Source organism: Lactuca saligna, chromosome 6 (genome assembly GCF_052625555.1).
Source record: "Lactuca saligna cultivar CGN05327 chromosome 6, ASM5262555v1, whole genome shotgun sequence".
NCBI lineage: Eukaryota > Viridiplantae > Streptophyta > Magnoliopsida > Asterales > Asteraceae > Lactuca > Lactuca saligna.
The window spans coordinates 34,922,501-34,928,233 of NC_136422.1; positions in this window are offsets into that span (position 1 = coordinate 34,922,501).

The window sequence follows — 5,733 nt, forward strand, 5'->3', positions numbered from 1 at the left end:
CAAAAGATTGCTTAGCTGAAGTCCCACCAAAACCGAAAATCAAGGACTCTTCTTACTATGCTCAACGTGCTCAAGAATTGGTTGAAAGTTAAAAAGCTTTTGTTGCCTCTATATCAAGGGATGTGGAAGGATACTGGTCATCAGGAGATGATGATGATGTAACTACTGGCAAAAATATGTGTCTCACGGCTCGACAAGAAATTGAGTGTGATGAAGGCTATTGGTCGTTTGGTTCTGAAAGGGATGATGAAGATACTGAACCCAACTACTGCTACATGGCTACAAACGATCCACTAGGGAGAAGCATCATTCAACAGGTAAAAATTATGATTACTAAAAATAATTTTGATTTATTTGTTTATGAACCATATCTAACTCAGATCCAATCAGACATGAACATCATTTTCAAAGCCTATATGTAAGCCATAGAAGCCAGTGAGAAGAAGGAAATCGAATTGAATCGTCTTAGGTTATGTTTCGAGGATAAGAAGTTAAAAATAGAGTCTTTAGAACGTGAGCTTGTAATATCAAAAGATGAATGTATCATTTAAAAGACAAATGTGAAATTACCTACTCTGAAAGAAATGTCTTAGTTTATGATAATAAATGTCTCAATGCTAAGATAGATGCTTTTCATAATTCTATTGATATGCTTGAAGCTAACGAACGGATGACTCATAATTTTCATCATCCATGGTCCAAAGCACCTGGCATCGGAAGCAAGTTTCCGAAGCCAATTGCTCGTCCTTTGGAGGAGTTGCAAAATTTGACATTCATGGGAGAGGTTCCGAACATTAAACATTCGGACACTCCTATCTCCCCCTTGTCACCCTTCTTGAGACTATAGACCATTGGGTTAATATTATAAAAGCCCTAAATTTTTAACCCGTAATTGGAAAAAGCCATAATATTTTTTTTTATTGCTATGGCCACAACTCTTTCACAAAATTATTATTCTAGCCCACTTAGCAAGTTTTATGGTTCACTCGGTCAATTTTTTTGCAAAATCAATCCTAAAATGTTCAAATTTAGTCCCTAAGGTTTGCAAAAAATTACACCATATGGCTTTTTAACTTTATTTTTCATTTTTTGTATACTTTATTTATTTTTAGTTTTTGTTATAAATATATATATACATTTTTATTTGCTTTAGCTATATACTTTATTTATTTCATTTTTTAACTTTATTTTTCAACAATTTTATTTTTTTACCTTTTATACCATTTGTTTTCTATTTTAAAGTGTATATATAGAGTATATTAGAGTTTTTTTTAGTTTTTTTTTTTCATATTTCTTTTCGTATTATATTTTAATTTTTTCATCTTTATTTTTTTTTTCTTATTTGTTAACCAATTTAATCATTAAAGAGGTGGTGTATTAGGTTTTATGCATGGAGTTTTGTATGTTATTAAGACATAAATAGATATATATATATATATATATATATATATATATATATATATATATATAATATATATATATATATATATATATATATATATATATATATATATATGTATATGTATATTTACGGATAACATTCGCATAATTAGCACAAAAGAAATGACACCAAGTAGTAGTAACGGTTTAGGATTAAAGAAAGGTGCATGGAGTGCACATGAAGATAAGCTTCTCAAGGATTATATTTTTTTTCTTAATTAGAAAACAAATAAGAAAAAAAATAAAAAGATGAAAAAATTAAAATATAATACGAAAAGAAATATGAAAAAAAAACTCTAATATACTCTATATATACACTATAAAACTAGAAAACAAAAGGTAAAAAGGTAAATAAATCGAATTGATGAAAAATAAAGTTAAAAAATGAAAATAAATAAAGTATATAGAAAAAAGAAAATAAAAAATGTATATATATTTATAAAAAACCGAAAATAGATAAAGTATACAAAAAACAAAAAATAAAATTAAAAAAATCATGTGGTGTAATTTTTTTCCAAACCTCAGGGACCAAATATGAACTTTACGACCGACTTTGCAAAAAATTTAACCAAGTTAACGATAAAACTCGTTAAGTGGGCTATAGTAATAATTTTGTGAAAAAGTTGTGGTCATAGCAATAATAAAAAAAATATTAGGGCTTTTTCCAATTACGGGTTAAAATTTTAGGGCTTTTATAATATTAACCCTTGACCATTTTACGTCCTTCATTCCTGAGTTTTAACTAATTGTTGTTAAGTGTCTTGATTCCACGCCTTTTCCGCCTCTAACAAACCTAGACCTGAATCGAACCACGGAATTCCATCATAGTGTTTCAAATAGAATATACCATATTCCGAACCATATTCCTCCTAACAACTGTGTTATTGAAGAAATCATTATGGTGACAACTGAAACTGCAACCTCTGAGTTTGTATGAGAATCCTTAAATGATAAAGTTAAAACTTCGAGCTGTGTCTCCTCAGATTCTTGTGAACAGGAATCTTTAGTTACCTCGAAAACCAAGTTGGTTCCCATTAATCCCGAATTTAGTAACCCGTTTGCATGACAAATTTCAAAATCTTCATATCAATCCAAGAAAAAACCAATGCTCCATAGAAAGGATGTGGTAGATCCTATGGTGGAAGCTCGAAATGCACATAAAAAGGAAGTTAATTCTAGACAAAATTCCAGGTTCCTTGAGAACCCCAGAAAGAGTGTATCTCGGAATTCTAGTTCCTCAACCCCTAGTCATAACTCCTTCACTCCCACTAAGATTCTCAAGAGACCTTAAAATTCTTCTATTCCTGGTATAGTTAGTTCCACTAAGCCTAAATCTCACGTGGATCCCACTTCTGTCCAAAAGACATCACCTTGGATTGCTTCATCTGTTTTTATTGCTAAATCTGATGACACAATTTTTAAACCAAATTCTTCAAAAACCAATGTGTCATCAAACAAACCAAAAAGTAACAAGAAAACCAATTTTACAAAATCTTCAAAGCAAAAAGTTGTGTGGAAAGTCAAATCTCGCATTTATGAAATTGTAGTTCCGAAGGTATCAGTCTTTCCCACCTCTCCAGAAGCTCATGTTCTGAAGCGAACAACTTCGGAAATCCGAGTCATCGAATATGACTATTGGATTGATGAAAGAACGTTGTCATTCTGTTTGTTTCCCAAGGAATCTCGAAACAAACCGTCAAAACCATCAGTTCACCATAAGTCACTTCAGAAGCCCAAGGCTCGTGTCGTTGTCCCAAGATCTAACCTAGAGCCTAAAAACTCCACTACTCACTAATTTTGCAGGCACTCTATGCTTCAAAGCAAGAAACAATATGATATATTGATAGTGCTTTCTCCATGCACATGGCGAGACAGAAGGACTTTCTGCATGATCTGAAGCTTGCACCAAATGCTTGATACGTAATATATGGCAACAAATCCAACTCTCAAATTCAAGGTTATGGCATCCTTACAAATGGAAACTTCTCAATTTCAAACGTGGAATACGTAACTGATCTAAAGCACAATCTGATAAGTGTGACTCAACTCACTAATGCAAATCGTCGAGTTGAATTCTGCAAGAAACATAGCTACATCATGACTGAAGATAGAAAAGAATGCCTAATCAAGTCCAACCGCAACAAGAACATGTACCCTCTTGATATCAACATGATCATTGGCAAGCCTCAGTTGTGCTTACTTTCCAAAGTTGTTCCTGATGTCAGCTGGTTATGGAATCGAAGGCTTGCTCACTTGAACTTCAGATACATGAATGATCTTGTTTCAGGTGAGATGGTTAGAGGACTACCACTCCTCAAGTTCGAAAATGATCATTTATGTGCTGCATGTGAGTGTGGTAAGCAGTTAAAGAAAGGTAATCCAATCATCATTGAAAAATCGATCTTGGAACCCTTAGAACCTCACCACATTGATTTATTTGGACCATCAACAGTGGAAAGTCTACATCACAAAAAGTACATTCTTGTGATTGTGGATGATTTCACTAGGTTCACTTGGGTCTTTTTCCTCTAGCTAAAGTCATAAACAACCTCCAAGCTCATAAACTTCATCAAAGGAATATAAGTTCTCATCAAACTCCCAACAAGGCAAATTCGAAGTGACAATGGTTTGGAATTCACTAATTTCACCATTGAGAACTTCCTTACCAAAAAAGGTATTGACCACAATCTTTTTGCTCCATACACTCCTCAACAAAATTGTGTAGTCGAACGAAGAAATAGAACTCTAGTTGAAGTTGCTCGATTAATGCTAAATTTTGAAAATCTTCCTGTCTATCTTTGGGCTAAAGCTATATCTAATGCATGCTTTACTCAGAATAGAAGTATCATCAATCGATGCCTCAACAAAAAATCGTTTGAGACCAGGAATGGTCAGTAGCCAACTATCGCATTTCTTCATGTTTTCGAATGCAGATGCTTCATCAATAAAAACCGTGATAACCTTAATAAGTTCCAACCCAAGGTTGATGAAGCTATTTTCCTCTGATACTCTTCAAAATAAAAGGCTTATTGAGTCCTCAATCAACGTCCTCGAGTTATTGAAGAATGTTTTGATGTTACCTTTGATGATAATTTCGTTCGGAATTCTGGTCCCACTCATGTTACCACTCACATTATGGAGTCTGATGCTCCTCCTCAGGAACGTCCGAACATTCAACTAATCCATGTAGTAGACTTTAAATAGCTTTAGGTTCGAAATCTCGTATAAGGCAACATGCTACTCCGGATGTTCCTGTTTCTCTAAATGTCTCCGGTTCGATTCCAAGTCTTCCTCCATTTGATTCCGAACCGTTTCAACCTTTACAAGTTGAGGGGGATAGTGGTCAACCTTCCCTTGAATCAAATGTAGATGGATTTCAAGATGCAGCTGCTGATTTCGATGATTCAAATCCGATCAACATTGATGATAATGAAAGTTTCTTTGAGGTCCCTTCTGATGATGATGTCAAGCTCTTCGGTTTAGAAGTTCAGGGGTAGCATCATCCTCAAGTTTAAACCATTCAGGAGGAGCAACCCAATCCTATCGTTGTTATTGGCTCATTTGCTGCTCAAGAACTTACAGGGTTACATGTTTGGACCAAGGACCATCCTAAGAACCAAGTAATCAGTAATCTAAACGTTGGTGTACAAACTTGATCTGTTGCAAGTCTTCAACATGAATGTCACTTTTCGGCATTTATCTCTATGGTTGAACCCAAATCCATTAAAAAAGCACTTGAACATGTTGATTGGATCACAACCATGTAGGATGAATTGGCAGAGAGAAATGAAGTTTTGTCTCTCGTCCATCCTCCTCGGAATCATCCCATTGTCGGTACTAGATGGGTGTTTCTCAAGAAGCTAGATGATGCAAGAGTTATTATTCGGAATAAAGCAAGAGTGGTGGCTAAAGATTTTACTCAGATTGAATGAATAGAAGCTATCAGAATCTTTCTTGCTTATGTTGTTCATAAAGGCTTCAAAGTTTTCCAAATGGATATCAAAAGTGCTTTTTCTAAATAGTGAACTTGAAACTAAATTATATCTTCAACATCCTCCCGGATTCATCGATCTCAAATTTCCAAATCACTACTACAAACTCCAGAAGGCAGTTTATGGCCTCAAGCAAGCTCCTTGCGCATGGTACGAAACTCTAACAGACTTTCTCAAGTGCTTTGGTTTTCAAAGAGGTGTTCTAGATCCCACTCTATTTCGAATATCGAATGGAAAGCATCTCATGATGGTTTAAATCTATGTAGATGACATTATTTTTAGATCTACTGATTCATCAATG